Raw genomic sequence first — 22,901 nt, 5'->3', positions numbered from 1 at the left:
TAAATAACGTATACGTAACCGCCGTTAACTCTGATATATAACTAGGGTATTAGTGACTGGTCCTTTTCGTTTGGGGTAAAACAGTAAAACTACCGCACGATCGCGCTTATTTCGCATGCTAGCAAGGTGATGTTGAAAATCCTCCAAGGAAGGTTGCAGCAGTATGTGGATCGGGAGCGTCCGAACGTGCAAGCTGGGTTTCGCAAGGGCAGAGGAACTAGAGACCAAATTGCCAACATTCGCTGGATCATCAAAAAGCAAGAGAGTTCCAGAAACCCATATAATTCTGCTTTATTGATTATGCGAAAGCGTTTGACTGCGTAGATCACAGCAGATTGGGGCAAGCTCTCCAAGAAATGGGAGTTCCAATTCACCTCATCTGTCTCCTCAGGAACCTGTATGAAGGACGAGAGGCCACAGACAGAACTGGGCATGGTCTTACTGATTGGTTTCCTATTGAGAAAGGAGTGAGGCAAGGCTGCATACTGTCGCCCTGCCTATTTAACCTATATGCAGAGTGCATCATGAGGAAGGCCGGTTTGGACGAGTCTTCAGCTGGAGTGAAGATTGCTGGAAAACTTATCAACAACCTTAGATATGCGGATGATACCACTTTAATAGCAGAAAGTGAAGTGGAACTCATGAGACTTCTGATGCGCATACAAGAAGAGAGTGAGAAGTTTGGGCTTAAACTGAACATTAAAAAGACAAAGATCATGGCGTCTTGCCCTATCAAGTCCTGGAGCATCAATGGACATGAAGTGGAAGCTGTGACAGATTTTGTGTTCTTGGGCTCCAAGATTACCTCGGAAGGAGACTGTAGCCATGAAATTAGGAGACGCCTGCTTCTGGGAAAGAGAGCAATGGTTAGCCTTGACCGCCTAGTAAAGAGCAGAAACATTAGTCTGCGAATTTCGTATAGCTCGTGCTATGGTCTTTCCAGTTGTGATGTATGGATGCGAGAGTTGGACTGTGAAAAAGGCTGACCGCCGAAGAATTGACGCGTTTGAATTGTGGTGCTGGCGAAGACTCTTGAAAGTTCCTTGGACTGCCAGAAGATCAAATCAGTCAATATTGTCGACCATAAACCCTGACTGCTCATTGGATGGTCAAATTCTAAAGTTAAAGCTCAGCTACTTTTGTCATCTGATGAGAAAAGAGGAGTCGCTGGAGAAAGATTTGATGTTGGGAAAGGTTGAGGGTCGCTGGAGAAGGGGTAGGCAGCGAACGCGATGGTTAGATGGCATCCTCGAGGCACTGCAGATGAAGTTGTGTGATGTTAGGAAGATAGTGAGAGACCTGAAAGCGTGGCGTGACATGGTCCATAGGGTCACGAAGAGTCGGACACGACTGAACGACTGAACTGACTGAACTGAAAACAGTGCTTTAAAAAGCCATATACATGCGCATGCGCGGTGTAAAGGAGCATGAATTGATTCGTGAAGCGAGTGACCTGGAACGCTAGCGATCCAAACCTCAGTCTCCCAGGAGATATTTTTGGGAAATAAACACCGAGTGCTTTTACCCCATTGATGATTTCAGTGAATCCATGGCCAAAAGTTATATTATTATTTCAGATCAGTGTAGAACGAGAGGAAGAAGGTGGCTTAGACAGTATGAGACAGCACTGAACAAGGGTAAAGGGGGGAGGGGGGGGAGCTTCAGTTCGCAGGTAGAGCCAACGTTTCAACGAGTGGACTTGTCTTCGTCTGGGCAGAGCGATCATTACTCGCAGGGGTTTCAATACGCTTTTGCTTCCGAAGAAAAAATCTGGGGAGAGGGAGAAGCAGTGAGAAGAAAGTAGGTCATGGAGGGAAAAAAAAATAAAAAAAAAGATTCTTCACCATGTATTTCTCAGCATGAAACCGGTGTTCCTGTGGCCTGAACAAGAAATAACAGCGGCAGTATCAGGAAGCACTACAATGCGGGGTGACTGATTAGTCAGCACAAATCATCCAACCCCCCATCGTAGTTTTAGATGGGCAGAAACAAGTGCATCTAAGCACAGGATTTGCTACAATACAGTGGAGGCGGAAAAAAATACGCAAAGGCGTCCAAGTGCGGACAAAAATGCACCCGTGCAGGTAAGAGGCAGCTTTTAAAAGAGGGTCGCAAAAAGCTGCCCCACTACAAAGATCCCAGTTGCATTATCCTAACCACACACAGCATTATTCTTAGCATGCAAAGACCATCTCATAACAGCATAACAAAAGACTGACCTTACATGTTATAACAAGTGCTTTCATTTTTGCTCTGTTACACTGCCCTCTTAAAGATCTTTCCAGAGACCGCGGAATTAACAATACTATAAGTTTATTAGAACTTGTGCAGTAAGACCCCATTCTCTTCCAAACATTTATCACATTCTCAAAGACAATGTAAAAATGCAATAATGTGCACAACGCAACAACTCACCATCTACAGAGCTCTCTCCTTCTAACAAGTGAAAATGATGTGGACTACATAGAAATGTGATACATGACAGCACGGCGCATCAAAACCAGTCGTTGAGATGATATTAGCTATAAATGGAACGTTTCGCCATCAATTATTGCCACATGAAGAATTCTACGGTTTCAATGACGGGGAGCGATGCAGAGAATTATGTAAAAAACACGAGCACTGCTGGTTCGAGCACTATGTGACACCAGAGCTGTAGTACTGTACGCATGGTTCCAACGACCTCATCCTCTGTTATCACTGCTGGCACCGAAACCAAACTGTAACAGTGCTCTTCACCCCTATGCTCTTCATGGATTGTGCCGGCTCTTCGGGGGTTGTGCCTTTTTTCCACTGTGGCCCAACCTACGCGGCCACAATGATGGCCCTAACGACGCGTTTTTTGGCTCAGCTGTGCCGTCACACTGTTCATGAATGCAGTTCCACGACGACGGCACAAAATCTGTCTCTCCCTTTCCCTCACTGCTCAAGAAAGGATAGCCTTAAGATCGCTTGCCGAGTAGCCGCGGCTATTCCCACAGAGGGCACCCGTGCAGCGTTAGTATGAGAACTGTTCGAAGTAGGGCTACTCAAACTCCTCCGATATTGAGTTCAGGGGCCCTCTTCGGCCGGAGTGAGCTCGACGGTGTCACCCGCAAATTCCTGGTCGAAGTAGCGTGTGTCCATGTCGGAGGTCACAAGTGGCTTTAAAAGTGGGGTAAACATCTTCTGCGCCACATCGCCCCAATTGACTTATCAGAAAAAGAGGGGCACCTTGATGTCGGCGGCGATCATTGACAGATCCACCGAGCCGATGACTGGGGTTCTTGACGAGCAGACCCGACAGCAGGTGGCGTTCCTTGGGGCTCATACTCTAGGGGTACGTAACCTCCTCGATCAGGATCAGCTCGAAGAGGACGTCGTGGTCATGGCTGTAGAAGTGCAGCCGGCTGCGCGTCATCTCATACATGACCCCTCTGAGACCCCACCACTCGAATGCGTGGCCATAGTCCGTGTCCTCCAGCACCTCGGGTGCCAGATATTTGAGCGTGCCGCACAACGTCTTGATGGTTGTCCCGAAAGAGACGTTCTCCTTGCAGAGGCCAAAATTGGCAGTCTTGACATGCCCTCCCTTGTCCACCAGTAGATTCTCCAACTTCAGGTCCCGGTATATGAGGCCCGGACAGTGAAGGTAATCGAGCGCTAGGAGGATCTCGGTCCACTAGAAGCGCGCGCGCTTCTACAAGTGGAGAAGTGAAAGAAGAGCTCGCCACCGTTGACGTTCCATGACAAAACAGAGGCGGCTGACCATCTGGAACGAGTAGCGCAGCTAGATGAGGAACGGGTTCGTAGTGCTGTGCAGGGCGAGATTCTCGGTGAGTGTGTGTGCCACCTGGTCCGTGTAAATGAACACCTGCTTATTGAAGATCTTGATCGTGCACAGGGACTCCGTGGATTTCTCGCGGCACAGCACCACCTTGCCAAAGGTGCCCTTGCCCAGCTTTTTGAGGAATTCAAAGTTAGCCTGTGTAGTGACAGGGCTTGTAATCACAGCAATGTTTACTTCGGGTTCTCATATTGACCCAATACACGTGGAAGAGTGTTATAGTTTCCAATTTCACAACGGCTTTTAAAAACGTGATCGAATACTGATAACTAAGCTTAGCTGTCGATTAGAATACATATAGTGTGGCTAAGAACCAAAGTGAAGAATTATTGAAGAGTGGTAAATTAAAAAAACTCCAAATCCAAAGTTTATTCAAATATTTATAACTTGTGAGAATTTTCAAATAAAATAAGTAGTCCACCGAAAGACTGAGACGACAGCAGAGGTGAATTTCTGTGGAGATAACGCTTAAGGAATTAGAGCTACCAGCTTCGGAAAGGGGCTCTGTGACCTTCACTAAACATTCGCAGCAGAGGCTCGCTATAACAATTTCCTGACCACCAAGTTATATCTAGACAAGAAATAATTGCTTTGATTTTGAAACAGTGTAAAGGAGGGTACGCCACAGGACACACAGAAAATGAAATGAGACATTGTTAAACTTGTCTTCCTCCGTGTTGCTGACCCATGCAATTGAAATACTGCCACATAAAGTGATCGCGTAGCAGCGAAATACATTCAAGCTGCTCATCCAGATCGCGTCATTATGATACGCGGTATCGGTATGCGCCTTGTTCCTGAAACAGCCGTCAAGATATCTAATCTGGATCCTATATACTTCCTCCTGCAAGTAAAGCAATTCTGCGTTCACTTGATCTATTCTACAGCCGCTACAATGCACCCTAGGAGTTATGGTACTTCAACCAGCAGCCCATCTAACACGTTGCTTCAGTACACGATGTTTCTTCAGTACGCCCCGCGATGTTTCTTTGTTTACTTCGTGAATTATTGGAGCTAGCTAGGATACCTGAAAGGTGTCACGTGCTTTTAAAGAAGGGAAAGAGAGAGCCTTCATTTTTGAGGGAAAAAAGGGTAATAAAAATTATGCTCTATAACAATATTCCTTTTTGACAGTAGAATGAAGTACAGGATGGTACCAGTGCCACATTTACACCTGAATGTAATCTAAAGAAAAAAACGTCCAATCACTAAACAACCACACAGATGCGCAGATTTTTGATGAGTTCCAAAATCCACATTAAAAAAAACCTAATATTTGTGAACAGAGCTAGCTCAAGAAGATTGTTGTGAAAAAGTAAATGCGCAATAATGCATTTCGTTCTTTTGTAGCGAGATAACCAGGAAATCTGCTAATGCACCTTCCACTACTGCATTTCGCAATTGTGTAGGTTTCAAACATTTTCCTCATTACTTAATTTTTACAATGTCCTAAGGTATGAGTGGAGTCTAGAAAAGGAAGGTAATTTTACTTTACCTACAGTGCTCTGGCAAGTGTTCAGCAGTCCGTTCACTTGTTTATTTCTACACATCGTGAACAACCTTGCGGACGCTTGCCAAAGCACTTCAAGAGCTGTAAAGATTGCTATTCCAATTTCTTTAAAATTCTCACTACCTATCCTCGATGATGAAATAGCGTGGCACAATCGATGGCTCGATCCACGCCTGAAAGCTCACGCTCTTTGCCCGCTGTGTAGGTATTGCGAAACATAAAGAAACAATGTTGTTATCTTAATTTTTATCCTATTTTACGCATGGTCGCTAAATAGCTCAATCCATACGTGAAATATTGATTTCAAAGGACAATATGGGCAGTGAGAGTTTGCAGTGACATCGAGTTTCATGACGGAATCTGCGCCCTCATCATGCGTTGCTGTAGTCTCTGTCAATGGTGCGGTTTGCAAAAAGAAAGAATCGCGGGCAATACTTCGGGAGTTCTTAAAGAGGTCTATTCTGCATATGGTGTATGAAGGTACGCTTTGTGCGTCAGGTGATTTTATGATTTGGGCAGTACGGCGTTGCCTCAACAGCGCCATTGGAAAAGGAGGCATCTGACGAACCAGCAACCATGAGAAAGACACCGAAATTTGATAAGTAGTTGTGAATATTAGAAAGCATGCGAGAAAAGATCAAAGAAAACCTTCCGAACAGGTACGTTCCAAACATATTTCCTCCGAAACCATATGCATGCATAAACATATTTTATCCCCCGCAGAGGCCGTATTAGCCTAGAGTTAGCAGGGAAGTATTGGCGCTATCACCTTCTACTTCTAACGGCATTCTGACGACAACATCAAATAGTCGGTTTAAGTTGTTCACAGTGAAACCCATAATAATTTTGCATTCGTCACCGATTTAGTTTTTATAACTACATTTTGTTTTTTGGTCTAGCCTGCTAAAACCTTCAGTTGGTAGAATGCTATTCACCGTACCACTCTGCTTGCGCTCATTTGCATTTTTATATTATCATAATCCTCATCATCAGAGACACTATACCGACTGTATGGCAAACGTCACTGGTGTATATCTCCAGTGCAACCCGTCCTGTGCCAGTTCTACCCACGATTTCCTCCCAAACGTCAGTTCGTATATTTCTCGCAATACAATGGCGTGATACTAGACTAGTTAATACGATTTAACTGATTAAATCGCAACTATGTTTTTTTACGGTTAGCAACTGTGAAGACGGAGACAATTGCGTCATTTCACGCGACACTTCAGTTCGCTCCTGCCGCGGCCTAATCGATTATTGCTGCTACCCCAACACAAAGGATCCTGCCACGTGCCACCGGGTGCAGCTGGGTCGCGTGACCCGAGTGCGTCGTACGACGTCGCGTTCTCGATCTGGGTCCGGGGACCTCCTGGTCACCCATTCTCGGAAACTCGGTGGCGTAACACGCACACACACGATTTTGGCGTTCTTCTATTAACCGAAGACGTCGCCAGCGTCCTCCCGGTCTGTGAACCGGTTCCAACCGGCCGCCCACGCGCTGAACCGTGTTTGCCGAGGGCGCCGCTGCAGTGTGTGGGGAGGAGAGCACCCAAAACAAACGCTAAGCACGACCCAGTATCTTGCTCAGCAGGCACGTAAGCAAAAAGTGGGCCCGCTGTTCCTATTGCCAGTATGGTCGCAGCGGATAGCGCTTCAACGACCTGCGTGTTTAACTTACACCTCCCGCGTCTCTGTACTGACTAATAACTAGGGTACGGAAAAAAGAATACAACTCATTACAAATATCGCTCGTCCAGGCTAAGGCGTTGCCGTTTTCACATGCCTTAGAAGTTCCGTTCGTTAATAGTCCGAGGACGTTTCGAATGGCAGAGTAGGCTAATATTTGAAGGCTGTACTGCGGTGGCTTGATTTCTTCCTACATTCCAAGGGCCATGCCGAAATTTCCATCGAATGGAAGCTATTGCAGTCAGTGAATGAGTGTTGAGCAATCAAACGTAAGCATGTATCTAAAATCAGTTTAATGCGCTCGCTGTGTAAATGCGCCTAGAAATAAAGTCATGGCAACGAAGACTTGCTGGAAATAATGACGGGATTATTGTCATTTCAAAATGATATGATATAATTATGTCACGTAAGCAAGTTATATCAAGGATGCAATGCAATAAAAGTTATCACGCATCTAGCGTAGCAGTAGTAGAAGCAACGCTAGGCTTACGCAATGTCCCAGTGCAGGTTCTGCCCTGATCGCAAAATTCTCATTAATGTTACATAAGGAAATATATAGTGTTCAATCCCATCTCAAACGTTACCTGAGAGTATTTTTCACATTGGTGCATTAAGGCGAAAGTCTTGTAGGGCTCACAATACGCGAAATATGAAGCCTGTAGTGGACCGCAGACCCGAAATTCTGCCCACTCACGTCCTCTCGAGAGTCCGAGAAGATGGTGAGTATGATGGCGGAAAAGCGTGAGACTAATATATTTTGTGTAGTATGCTGGAACTAGCACTTGAAGACGTCACAGCATTTTAAGATATAAAGTCATGGCAACGAAGACTTGCTGGAAATATTGACGGGATTATTGTCATTTCAAAAACATATGAAAACGATGAGTTGTCAAAACAGCACATTAATATGTTCCAACTAGCATTTGATCACGTCGTCACTCCAATATGACAGTCTCACGGCCACCATTACTGTCAACCGCATGACGGAATTAGTGGCATGATATGACATGGGTCATATTTGAAAATAAGGGTGCATGCCACTATCAAAAAGTGGATCACGCTGTCAAGTCACATGATGAGAATGACCTCCTGAAAATTGATCATGTAATCAATTCAGCGTACGAAGTAACATGACAAGGATGACTGGCACAAAGTGTAGGCATCATTATGTCACGTAAGCAAGTTATATCAAGTATGCAATGCAATAAAAGTTATGACGCATCTAGCGTAGCAGCAAGAGAAGCAACGCTAGGCTTTCGCAATGTCCCAGTGCAGGTTCTGCACTGATCGCAAAATTTCTCATTAATGTTACATAAGGAAATATTTCGTGTTCAATCCTATCTCAAACTTCACGTGAGAGACTTCTGTACGCAGTATTCTTCACATAAACATTGACGTTACAGCTTAGAACTGGTGAAGACTACATAAAATGTTCCGCAAAAATGCTGGAAAACGTGCCGCTTTTGAGCAACATTGCTTCATTGCGTTTCAGTAACGTGTTTAGATCTCTACGTGTATGCAGCATGTTTTATTCGGGATTTGACGGGTTTATCTCAGTGCTAAGATAAGGACATTAGTATATTTTGTAAATGTAGCCAACATATGCGCTATAACCCAAAAACATTTACCATTATTAAAAAGAAACATTTCAGCGCTGTTGCATTATTACTGTTAACTAAACTGCGCATATAAAACATTATGCAGCACGGATGACCAAACGTACCGCACATTGAAAAGCATCCTGGTTGGGCAATAACGATTAGGGGAATATTACCCTAAATAATGTATTCAGTTAGCTAGAAATCGGGAATTATTTTTATTCCTGCATTGCAAACAATTTCAAGGATGGCAGTAAAGCATGAAGTACGCAAATTACTGTCCAAATGCAATATTCCGCATCACCCTCGTTTCAACTCCTTGAAGCCTCTTCATTGTAGCGTAGGGATTGACCGTGCAATGCTGGTTAATGCAAGAATAATACTTGATTTGGCTCCGCAGTAGTCGACATGGCTCCGCTCATGTTTACTGCGTGTTAGGAACCAAGATAAATTTTTCGGCTATTGCATAAACCAAAACATTTACTCAGAATTTGAAGAAAAACAAATAGACACAATCGCTGAACTCAAAGCTGAAAGTCATGGGTTTCATCTTTTGGTAAATAAGCAGAAAGTGCGAATAAAAATATGATGTACGCCCCCGAGAGAGCTAGAATTACTAATCCTGTCGATGCCAACCTATGGCTTATTTTTACTTACTGGTATTGTGGCATTGTGTATATTTACCAGGTTGTCCTAACCATACTTCTTTGTTTACAGTCACTTCTATGATTCATCATCCCTCTGTGTTTTTAGCGCATTCGTCGAAAATAGCTGAAAAACAACACGTTTCTTGTAGCCGCTGGGCAATTCCGTAATGTTTTAAGAAATATACACGAAGCTTCAATGGCGCAGGATAATACATAAATATACGTATAAGATGTATTCTACCTTTTCAGTCGCTACTTTTGAGCGGCGTTTTTTCTGAGTAATGTGGCGCTTATAACGTCACTGGGAAAAAGAATGACGCATTTCGCGCGTCGAAAGCTCCCGAGCTTTGACGTCAAATCTTTTGTTGGAGTGTTAAATGCACGCATTATATCGCACCTCTTCAACACATATAATTAAAAAGTTTCGATTAAAGTTTTTTCTTTATGTAAAAATAAAGTTTAAAGTTTATTTATTTAGGGTTCCACACTCTTTTACTGCCTTTGTCGTTTAGACGATGCCTAAGTGCATTAAAACGAGTGTTGAAACAAACGTATATATACTGAACTTTTATTTTACATCTAGGCTGAGAAAAATCGAATTATTGTGAGGTATATAACACTACATTGAGTTTTGAGTCATCTTAGAGTTATGGATACACGCCTATTTGGCTACCTTTTACATGTTGAGCAACACTATGCAATATTCATTTTAAAATTCGATTTCTCGTCATTTGTTAGGGTTTCGTTACACTATCGGAAAGTAATGGCTTGCTTTTCTTCAGGGATACCGAAGTGTGTGTGTGGGGGGGGGGGGGGTCAAATTTGAACGTGGGATTCAAAGTAATATGAGTATATAGCCTTTCACACTCTTCAGTAAGTTATTTGTACTAACATTTATCGACGTTTCTATATGTTGACTGAAACAAATGCATTTACAGTCTGCCACCTTCTTTTAAACTAACGCGAGAACGTCGAATACCGAGCGCTCTGCGGCAGTGGGAGACAAATTAAAGTGAAAAGCCTGAGAGGGTAAGGGTTATAATGAGCGGCGTCTGCTAGGAAGGTTTTATAGGTGCGACTAAACCTCTGCTCATGATCGGTTGCTATGTATCGGATTCCCAAAATGATCTTGTCCGTGTTCGTCCTGTACATTTGCGCATTAAGCGTTTATCTGGTGCGCATATTTATACCAACACCAATCTGTGACGTAAACGCGATGCGGTGGCGCTTCTGCTGCCAGGCTTGGCCAGCTGGGGGGAAAAGTAGGCTTAGCTCTCATAGGAATACATGGAACCGAAATATTTCACAGCAGTTTTCTAATTTCACGGGACACCTATGATGTTTTTATTCAGCACAGAGGAACTATGAACATCCTGGAACGGATCGCGAAAGTATGAAACTTCATTATCGAGGCGAAGTCATTTTAAAATATACTGAAACGTAAGGGGGTGCGAGTTGGGAGGGCGAGACACGGAAACATATGCAAGCAAACTTGCCGCAACATTTTTCTCGTTTCGAAGATTACCAGACGTGTTGGCGGGTCGTTCAACATCGGCCAGTGATTTTAAGAAATGTGTGACAAAGTGGGCTACGTCACTGGGGAGATAATCTACTTTTAAAACCCCTCTTTGTCTAGAATCCGAGTTAGAATTGCATTCCGGTAGCGCGGCCCAAACAAAATATAAGTAAAGAACGGTTCGCAAGAAAGCTGACTTCTCAGCTCCGAGAGCAATTTTTTGTTAAGAGCTGGTGCACTTTTTTAAAACCATGAATTTATGTACGCGACAACATTTCGCGTCTGATGCCTCTGTAAAACTCATTTATCAATAAATATATGCGGCGCGTTTCCAGACGAACCTCCACGTCTAGGAGGTGAGACGCACAAGCGGCTGTCTTTCTTTTTGTTTTGGTAAACATTTTGTACCACGCCCCGATATCATGTTGCATGGCAGAAGTTAAAAAAACAACATTGCATAGGCTGGCGACGCGCACAAGCCGCTTAAGGCAGTAATGATGCCGTCGAGACACGGTTCATTTTGTAGATTGAGAGAAATAAAACGCTAAATAACGGGCACGACGTAATTGCGTACGGAAAGCATCGATCGTGGCTAAGTAAAGGCGGTAAGCATTAACATGAATCAATATGTAGTTGAGTCGCGATACATGCATGCGGTGACCAAGTCGTAAGCGAAGATATTGTCAGGCTTTATATTCTGACGTCCGTGCACGCGCTGCATAGTCTGCGCCGTACGGGGAGAAACAAAATAAGACGAGGAAACCCCCCAGAAAGCGCAGAATAATATATGAGAGCCATAGCAATACCACTGAGAAAAAGAAAATAAAAGAAAAAAAACATTTAGCTAGCATATATGCCCGTCGATGAGCTTGCGCGTACCCATCTGATTCAAAATAATTATATGCCTCCAGGAACTTATATGCCTGGACGGTGTCTCCAGTGAAGCGACTCGGAGAAAAAATCAAATACACTACAATGTTTGCCATGCCCAAATACTGCCAGAGCTCCCGCGTCAGTCTGGAGGACTTCCCAATGCGTTTCAGGCGTAGCAAATAGGTCCGGGTGCACAACAGCGTCAATGTGCAGCTTTGCATTGTTGCGCTCTTAACCTGATTTCGACAATCTTTTGACGCTGTCCGACATTGCTGCATCGTACACCACATTCCCTAGCAAGTACTGCAACTTTGACGATTTACGGGACCATTCACAGAACGATAAACGGACAGCGCACAGTTGAAGACGACCATGTACCACCGGCGGCGTCGCTAGCAGACGCTCCTCAGCTGGAGGCGGCTGCGGTGGGTATGTTCATTTGGTCCATATTGCCGTGTGGCGTTTGACAACTGCTTTTTAAATATAATTCGGTCTTCGACGTATCACTGGAGCGACAGTATATTATCAAACGTATTTACCCTATGCGGCAGCATATCAGACTGCAAACAAAACTTCGGGATTCGCTACACCCAGCTTGCCTGTTGGTGGTGTATGGATTCATCACATAGATGAATCGGAGAGTTTTAAATGTAGTCTTCCTCCGCAACGACGCGGAATACTTTGTCCCACACTTTTTCAAAGCGCTTGCCAACGCTTGACGACCGGCCACCGCTTCTGGTGCTCTGAGAAAAGAGAAAAAAGTTGCGGTAAGTTGTGTTTACATGTGTTTATATGAGTCGATATCCCGTCTCACACCCTCATGCGTTTACGGTATTTTAAAAATACTTCGCCTAGTTAAAATACCGTGCTGTGCGTTTTATTTTTTCAGACTACTCACCTTTCACTAGCGTCACAGCATTAAAACAACGTGCTGAACTGGAAGACTTATCATGTCGTCGTAAACAGGCTCGGTTAACACTTTTCCATAAGCTTTATCACCATCCACTACTGCGCAGTGATTTGTTTCAGTCACCTGATGTCATTTTTCCACGACTTGATCATGCTTTCAAAGTTAAACGCGCCAAGTATCATTTATCATCTTATGCCAATTCATTCATACCTCGCACTATCATTGAATGGAATAACTTGCCATCGCACATCGCTACAGAAACTAACATAAATAAATTCTAAGACCTACTTCGCTGTGACGGAAATGTGTAGAATATTTGGTGTTGTTTTTCTTTCCTCTTTTGATGTTATATAACGGTTCTTATTGTATCTGTTGCTAATTGCGCCGTGTTTTTTTTTTTACAATTGTATCCCCCCCCCCCCCTATGTAATACCCTCCTTTGGAGGGCCTTTAGGGGTAACCTGAATGAATAAATAAATAAATGAGTATTCATATTTTTATGATCTGTTCTAAAATGTTCATAGTTGCTTTGTACTCAATAACAATATCATAGGTACCCTGTCAAATGAGAAATCTGCTTTGGAATATTTCGATTCTATGTATTCCTACGGACGCTAACCCTACTTGTCACCTCCAGTGGGCTGCGGCGCCGCGAACGTCCCCGTTGTTTGTAAGCACGACTTTGGTCTATATATCATACGAGCCCCTGTTCGCGATAATCATCTTAGGAGCCGAATACCCCGATCGCGATGCTTTTTCGCTTGCTGGAATAAACTGCTGACGGCCGTTAATTGCGTGCTCCATCTCCAGCAGACCATTTCAAGAGATCGAGGAGGTGACCATGGCCTTGGAGACGGCATCCACCTGTGAGTAACCATTTTTAGTCTAGCGTTGGGTGGGGCACGTTACGTGCTTACACGAAAATAACATTGACGACGTAGATTGCGCACAAAATAAAGGTGCTCACGAATCGGCCATGAACTTATTTAGCTTTATTGGCTCGTACGAATCAGAACGTGGCTATACAGACAAGATGGCGAGGTTGGCGGCTACAGCAGAATACTGATGCGTATCCTCGTTCCATCTCCCGATTTCCGCCCTGCATAGACTCTGAGTCGCTGCACCTGGGTATCGACGATGGCTAGATAGGATTAAATATCGGCCGACTACAGATAATTTTATAATGTGTGACATGATGCTGCATCTGCTGCATGACCATCCTAAATGCAGTACGAGTGCTTAGGAAGATCAGACTGTATGATTGTGCATGTTTACTGGAAAAAAAATTTAAACTGTAGAGTCTCATTGCTATATGAACAAAATATATAAAAGCACAATATTACATTTGAGTCGTTGTAAGAGAGTGGTGTCTTACATATATAACGCCAGGAAAATACGAAAATATTATTTAAGGATTGGCTTATGAGCTTATTTACCCAAAGCCACTCACGCTATTAGAGACTCTGTAATGAACCGCTTTGGAAATTGTGTTAAGTTGTTTTATAGAGCATAAGCTACTGAGGCTATCATGCGCCAAACACGAGGTGTATTTCTTTTATCATTAGATTGCAACTTCAAAAAGTTGCAAGAATATAGTTTGTTTAGGATCATTGCATCCTCTACGAAGGTAAACATGGAAGAGATATTCACAAGGGCATTTTCTTCGAGGAGCAGGTTGGGGTAAAAAAACGATTTGCTTGCTGTAAAACTGCAGTTTCTCAGCTCCTAGAATTCATACAGGAGAATAATATGTGGCTTACAGTGATCTTGTGTCCACACCTTTTGCATATCGCCTATCTCCTTTCATAAGAATAAAGTTGTGTATGAAATGCATGTGACTAATACGAAGGCGACAAAAGATTACTTGACTGAAGCGCTCCTGATGGTCACATGAATTACATTCCTTTATTATTGGTTTTATAAACTATAGTTTGATACTTTTTTCATTATTTCATGAAAATTGCCATTTTCTTCTCAGTTGTTCCTCTCAGTTCCTTTTCAGTTCTATACTCGACCATCTGGGTTTTTTTTTACACGCGCTGACATTGCACAGTACAGAGGCGCCTTGCTTTTCTCCTCCACCTAAATGTGGCCGCCGCGGCTAGGAATCAATTCTGCATCCTCGAGCAAAAAAGGCGAGCACCTTAACGCGTGTGCTACCACGGCGGGGCAAACATTGGTTAAGGGTGTGGCAAGTGGGAAATCTTGGTGCGTATGCATTGCGTTCAAACACATGCCTAGCATGCATGTCTCTAGCCCCCTGCCGGACGCGACGTACCACCGGTGTTTCCGGCTTTCTTGAAGATAAAGTTTAATTATGTTGCAAATAGGGAATGTTCTAAGGTGTTGCTGTAAATTTATTGATGGGATTGGTTTACGTTGCTATGTGTAGAATAATCTTCCTCTCAGGGTCCTGCTTTTATCGTACGCATGGTACAAGTGCTTTACTACTGACGTAAACTATGCGCACCCACGACATTGTCACTAGAAGCCAGTTCTCTTCTTCATTATATCATTGTGACTCCCTATTTGAGCCTGGTCTCACATCTCCACTTCATTTTCTTACTTCGCTAATGTTTAAATAAGGTGCTACGCATACTTGCTGGAACGCTGAAGTATAAAACATTACTTATAATATCTATGAAAGCTTACACTTGTCGCCTAATTGATAATTCCACAGTTTCACAATAATTTATCTAGTTCTTGAAAAACAACATTAGAATTAAATATGTTATTTGTGAACGAAAATTATTCAAACATTGGTCGCTGAGAATGAGCTCAATACTGCGCTGTCAGAATTTTGGTTTTTCGAAAATTAAGCCCTGTGCACACACACATTTTTTCCTTCATCAAATACTATCCTATGTACTCAACATAGACATTCGTATTCTTTGTATTTCTTAAATATGTGCGTTTACTACTAGAGTACTGACTTTACTACACGTAGCCTCTACGTATCACGGAATGTAATGCGCACTAAGGCCTCCAGATTAGCCTAAGGAATAAAATAATTAAACAGAAGCCTGTCTAACTCGGGAAGAGGCGTGATCGAAATGAAAGGTACATTGCACAAAGCGAATGGACGCGGAAACGCCGTTATGGCGGCCTTCTATCATAACATTGAGGCGTCACTTGCATTGTGTTCTTATGACATTCTAATAGGTTGTGACTGGGTGGGCACTGCTAATACTGGCCAAGGGATGGTAAAAAAATATGTAAATTGGTTCACAGGAAGAGATAGGCGCAGTATCCAATTGACATATTTTTTACCATCCCTTGGCCAGTATTAGAATACCCGCCCAGACAAAACCTTGTCTTGTTAAATGTATCAAGTGCTCCCGCAGTGGTTCCTTTTGAAAATAAATGCAGGCTCGGCATGCGCACTCCTCATAAAATTTGCCCCATATCGAAGGCTTGCATGTAAACCCAAGCTTACTCCTAAAACACACGCCTGCACGCTTTCCAGCGCTTGCAGGACATTTGTGCTTATTCCCGAAAAAGCCGTGGCAGAGTATTTAGACAACTACTAGCACCTGGTACAAGCGAAGTAAGCATCGCTCAGACTGACTACAGGATTAACTCGCTATGAACGTTACGGTGCTTTGAAAAGAGCCAAGGTTTCTTCTGAGTAAAGAGACGTTATTCACCTAGTACCAGTCACGGTTTCTAGTGTCACCTAAGAATGCATGATGTGTTACGTATTGTATGACCCGACCGTAATATGTAATAGGGTACACCATCATCAACGTATGTGTAAAAGCTAAAGAGGCGCTTTCAATTGGTGTCAGATCAAGCCCTTGACAGCGCAAATACGTGGACAGAATGAACACGAACGTTGCAATCTCACTTACATTTGACGACGCGTAACCTTTGACGTCGATATGCAGATTTCGTCGGAGTACGCAGATGCCGAAGCTGTGCTTGGAACTTCTTACATTACACCTATTAGCATAAGAATAAATAATGTTGGACTTTACACTTCTCCCTGAGGGACACTACCATGTCGATCACCTTTATCAGTCACATTATAGGTTGCCCGGTTTGTCAAATAGCCTGCAAGCCACTGCTGTAAACGCCCGCCAATTCCATATTTTTTCAGGTCGTCTAGTATTGCATTAAGGTGAGCATATCCAATTACCCTTTATATCTCGAAAGAGAGCAGCGATCATCTTTGGCTGCGTCTTTTGTGCTCGATCTTAAACACCACATCAAGTTCACTGTCGATAGCAGAGCGGCCCTTGGTATGTACATCAGGTCGTTGCTTTTGAACACAGGCTGCAATTTTCAAGGAAAGCAATAAATATGTGTTAATATCATGCGCTTCATTATTTTTATGACACAACTTACGAGAGCTACACGTCTGGGGCGACTTATCTGCTTTGAGGAAAGCAACATTGTCACTTCTTTTCTATTAATGTGAGGCACGGAAGTGAGCCACGAATGGTTAAACCAGAGAAAATGGTTTTTTCTGCTTTTGATCTCAGGTGCCGAACCGCACTGTGGGTGATGTCATCCGGTCCTAGCGAGGAGGATTGTTTGGAAGCAGAAAGCACTGCTTTGAGTTCGTTTAGCGTGTATGGAACATCTAGACGATCATTCTTGGCAGGAGGAACACACAAATGCTCGGGAGTATAGAGACGTGTTTCCGCAATTCGCGAGCAGAAATCACCCGAAGCTTCATGATCTTTCCGACACTAGAAATATTCCAATGCACAGAAAGAATGTTTCTACGGCGATGAGAAGATAGTACTCAGATGACATGCCATATTCTTGAGATTGCTTCAAAATGACCACCGCTGTCAACCAAATTTGCTAAGGTGCTATATTCGACCCGTGCTCGCTACATGCTTCTAAATTAAAAAAAAACAGAATTCCGACATGAGCCATGCACAGACCGATGGCTGCCATTTTGCCAAATTTGGTTCGACAAATAGCAGCTCATTTGCACTGTGTGGAGAAGAGCTGATATAATGGACGAAGAACGTCGTTCCCTTTCGGCTGCATGCAAGTGAGAGGCCACAGACAGAATGCTCTGGTGATGAAACGGATATCAATCACGACGATCTCGAGACGCTTACCACTAACGGCGGATACTCAAACCAACCTGACACTTGCACCTGACAGTACAGAAATACAATCGCCGCACTTCACTGGTTATATGAATTGCAGCGAGGTCAGCAGCTTTGAACGACCAATATGAGGCGTTAACAGAAAAATATCATTACTGGTGATGTTATTAAAAAATGTTTTTTTTTTTATTTTTGCTTGTCGACACTGTTGTTATGTCTGAAGTCTTTCCGCTCTGTCACAAAGGCGATTTTGCACGTAAAGAAGTATTAATCCTTCACATGCGATGGCTGGAATAGCATAGACACATTTGACACTTGACAGATTTTATGAGACGAGACGTTCTGCGAAAGCCTCCCTCAAAAGGGATTTGTTATCTGATGACACAGCGGCATGCAGCCACACCATCATGAGAAGATATAGTAGGCACAAATAAATAAAATAAATAAACAAAATATGAGCAGATGGTACCCGCATGAGTTGGGGTGTGTCCAGAGCTTTCTCTAAGCTAAATGATGAGAAAAAAGAAGCACATCGCGTACCACGCCTCCGTGCCAGCTAACATTCTAGTAATACAACTGCTGATGAAGCTGGTATCATCCTCGTCTGTCATCAACTGCTCGAAAATTCATGGCGTCACTTCGAACAGGCTGATTCACAAAGCAACAAAAGTAAAATAAAACGTTTTATATTTCGCGTTTGGTTTTTTTACGTGGCTATTTTTTTATTATATATTCAAAAGGAAGAAAAAGGTCGTTGCCAGTCGCGGTATCTGCTATCTGATATCGGAAACACCTCAACTGGGGCCACAGAAATAAAGGGATAGTGAGGAAGCGGTAGACGAAGTCAAAGAGGTGGGAAAGAGCAGAAAGGACAGTGTAGGTAATATATATATATATATATATATATATATATATATATATATATATATATATATATATATATATATACAGGGTGTTTAAGCGGCCAGAAAAAATTTTGCCAACATAACCTTTTCTAATTTTCATTTTGTGCAACGATCTCCTACGCTATTCACATCAAACGGCTGAGAGCAGGAAGGAAAGACGCGCCGTTTCACCCTGAAACATTTCCCAATCGGCATTTTATCACTTTTTGAAGTTCCCAGCGTGTAGCTAGGAGTAAATATTATTCCCTCTGCACACATACAACTTACGTGAGCTCCCTTCCCAACTCAACAGATCAATCTTGTAAGAGTGAGAGAAAGGCTGCGATACTTCTGTTTTTTGTTTTTTGCATCAGGTTCATAAAACAAGTGCCGCAAGACAAAGATCGCTACTAAAGCTGTCTGTCTATTAACAATTTATTTATGTCTCTGTTTACTTGTGGGCAATCCTTAACTGTTTTGAGAAAATGGCAAAAAGTTTTTGTCACATTATTTTCAATTTGTTTACGATAAGCAAAAAACACCTCTTCAGATTGGAGCCATGATATTACTGACAGGAATAAGGGGATAAAAAACCATCGTCACTAATGAGGTCTTGTATACCTACACACATATGTTTTTTTTTTCAGAAAAAGAAAGGCCTCTTGAGGTAAAAGCTTGACAGATACCCAATATATATGAATAAAATATATGTTAAAAAACAATCAGACAAACTTTTACCCAGGAAGTTCATAAATAAGTTACTTAAATACAATTTTCATTACACGCATCATAGACCAATGTACAGAAAACATATTTAAATAAAAGCGCGGAAAAGAAGTTCAAGTCATCCAATGTGCAATTCAAAATAAAATATCGCTGGGAAAAAGAAATGAAATGGCACGTGAGAGAAAATAAACAATAGCACAGATCAAATATGTGATGCTATTTATTGAGAGTATAGGTTATGATTTGGAAGGCGCCATTCTAAAGACGCCAACGATGTTATAGGGTTTCCTTCTTGCTCAATAATAGGAGGCTGCCTGTAATAAACGACTTCATACAAATGATTTATATTGACGGTGTTAGGTGAAGAAAAATAATTGTTTACAAGATGACATGCTAGCAATACCTGCAATGTAATGTGCTATCTTCTGCTGAATGAGTGAAAGCATGTTCAAGGTAGATTTCGCAGTTGCGCCCAAACTAAAAACAGTGAATTAAGTGGGAGGTAAATAATGCCTCGTATATTATAAGCCTCACTGATAATCGAAGCAACCTGCGACAGTGTGATACTGGCTCAGCAATTGAAGAAATTTTCATGAAATAGATGTTCACTTTCATGCCTAATCTGAATGGGATTTAAAAATGAACTCCGAATATTTTGTGAAGCTTGACAATGCTAACACCTGGTCTTCAAACTTATTTCCCTAGTTAAAATCGGCTTGTTTCTAGAATAAAACACAATAGATTATGTTTTAGATGAGGCAACCTTTATTCGAATAAATTTCAACCATGCAGACAACTACCTATGCCTTTCATGACATTTACTATTATAAGATAATCATTAGAACCGGAGATAAGCATGGTGCTGTCGTCGGCATATGTGTTAAATTGAACCATATTACCTATGTTTACTATATCATTCCTGTATAAATTAAATAGTACAGGACTCACTACACTGCTTTCTTGAACACCAAGTGAAATGGACAGGAAAAATGACATGCGATCATTTAATACACGCACCGTCCACTTTCCCATCGGTAGGATTTTAGAAGCATTAAGCAATTTAATCAAATTTCGTAAGCCTGAATTTTAGCGGACACAGTATCGTGATCGAGGAAGTCAAAAGCCTTACTATAGTTGATAAATATTCCAAGTCTAAGTATCTGTTATTCAATTCTCTCTAAAATATATTTTTAATTGTAATAGAGCTCTATTTGTTGAACTATCTTTTCGAAAGCAAATTTGAAAGTTTGCGATAATGTTTCTTAATTCAAAAAATATATTTACACGAAAGGAAATTATCTTTTATATTCCCTTTGTAAAAGTTGGCTCTACGGATACCGTTCAGTAGTTGTTGTTTAAGGAGAACATATAATTTGGCTTTCTTATTGCTTCAGGAAAACTCTCCAATTCAAAAACTAGCTTAAAACTATGTGTAAGTACTGTGGTTAGGATTGCAATACGTATTTAACTAATTTATTATGTAGGTTATTTATATTTATTGCTTCATTATTGCTCAAGCTGAAAAATGGTTTTTATTTTGACTTCGTCTGGTGGGTAAAAAAAATGGTCTCATTAATACTTCTGATTAGACATGATGCCTCAGGAAGATAATTTTTAGGGACAGCAATGTTTGCAAAAAGGTTGTCTAAATAATTCGTACGCGATTTGTGGTCCAATTTATTGTCAAAGTCTGGAATACACGATCTGCTTTCCCGACCTAGAACAATATTTATCACCTTCCAGGTAATGTTATAGCGCCGAGAAATAATATCAGCAAACAAGTGTTTGCTGATATTATTAATAGTCACGTCTATTATTATAGTCACGTGTTTTGCCCGGTTGAGTTCACCGTCCAGTTCGTTCTGTAGTTTCTTTTATTCTTTCAAGGTTATTTCGGAGCGCTTTCGTAAAAATGAGTGCTATAGACGATATTTATTTTGGTGACTATTAAACGTTCAAAGGTCATCCATAGTTTTATGGCTTTTTTAGAAGGCTTCATTATTTTCATTATGAATTATTTAATAGAGTTACGCGGAAAGCGCAGGCATCATCTGCGTTTGGTTTACGCTACACAGGAGACCAATCTTCGTTCAAGAGAGGATGTTTACAAAGTTTTTAAGGAGCTTTTCAATCAAATACACATTATGTACTGCAATCACTGGAATATGGTCACATACCAGAAGCAATTGTTCCAGCATTCAAAACTTTTTAACCAGTATCTCAGGCTAATATTAAAGAGCACTGCAAAATCTGCATTGCAGTAATCAGAAAGCACGGATGCTGCTGTTGGTTGCTTTTGGTTGCTTTTGGTTGCTTAATTCACTTCTTGTTCACTTATTTTAGTGCTTGGTACAATAAAATTGCGCGCCAATCCCTTCCTGTGTCCTGTTTTGGCTTGACTTTAGGTTGCGTGACATAACATCCTTGAAGTCACCTTTACTGACTGATTTAATTAACTATTTTAGTATTTATTAGATTCAAATGTGGTGCCAAGCCATTAGATAAAGAGACCATTTTCGCCATTACTTTTACATTTTTTGCCTGTAATAACTACCTAATTAAGTTATTGGCCAATTTTATTTTTAGAACGCAACACTTTGTCAGCTTCTATCGATTGACACCAATCATTAACCTCTACCACTTCTCAATCACTAAAACTGCTGCGGACACGATTTTTTGTGTTTTGCCCGTAAAAAATTACCCAAAAGCTTAGTGGAATATATATTTTTCGGTCACAACATTACGTCACCCTCTGTCGATTGGCTCCACTCATTAACGTTTATCGCTGCTTAATTACTCAAAACAGCTGCGGACACGACTTTGCAGACACGTTCTACGGACGCGGTGTGCGGACGCATTCTGCGAACAAAAATTTATGAACATAGCGGATTATTGCTTTCGCATTAAAAAGGTCGAGTACTGATTTAGTATTAGGGATAAGAATTGATGTGGTATTTGTCTTTCTAAACCCGGACGAATTTTCAGCGGAGTTAGTCCATTCGAGAACATTAATATTTCTATCACAAATGAGATTTAGACTGTTATTGCGAACATATTCTAATAACGCTTCATAAAACACTACAAACCATTTGACATTTTCATCGGCTGGGCGATAGGCAGAAGAGATACGTTCATTTTGTCTTGCTTCGTTAATACTTCATAGTCACCCGCTTTCAGACTAAAGTTTAGCTTTTCGTCGGAATATTGTCACGTAGTTATGACAATGCCGTTGGCGACAAATGAGGAAGCTTGAAATTCACTGGAACAAATTCTTTATTTGGGTTAACTTGCGCCAGCAAAAGGCCAAACCAATCGGTGGCGGCAATAGCACTAAGCCTGCTCTGCGGTCGTCGATCGAAGAAATCCCGTCTCGCGCGTCAGCGCTCGGTTTAAAGGCTACGAAGAAAAGTCGACAAAAGCCTTCAACCTGTCACTAGCACACCCTAGAACATTGTAGAAACACACGCGAATGAATGGAATCTTCAAAATATATATCGGCGCATCTTTCGCGACAATTGCAATACCAAGCTTTCTTCTCGCGAGAAAATAATGTAGCAAAATGAAGATACATATTCGATGCGTGCGTGGGAATCACAGTGATAAGGCCGCATGCCGGCGGCTGTAGGAAAATGAAGAAATAAAGTTTTGAATGGTTC

At 41.9% G+C, this 22,901-nt stretch overlaps 1 pseudogene; it reads right to left on the bottom strand.

Moving 5' to 3' along the window:
* Positions 1-2,998: 2,998 nt before the first annotated feature.
* The window catches only part of LOC146181138 (RAC serine/threonine-protein kinase pseudogene), a 37,504-nt pseudogene continuing 17,601 nt past the window's right edge, over positions 2,999-22,901 (bottom strand).

Source organism: Amblyomma maculatum, chromosome 8, assembly GCF_055883805.1.
Source record: "Amblyomma maculatum isolate TAMU_Amacu chromosome 8, ASM5588380v1, whole genome shotgun sequence".
Lineage (NCBI taxonomy): Eukaryota > Metazoa > Arthropoda > Arachnida > Ixodida > Ixodidae > Amblyomma > Amblyomma maculatum.
Note: the sequence above shows the minus strand (reverse complement) of the source record. Positions and strands in the feature narration are given on the sequence as shown.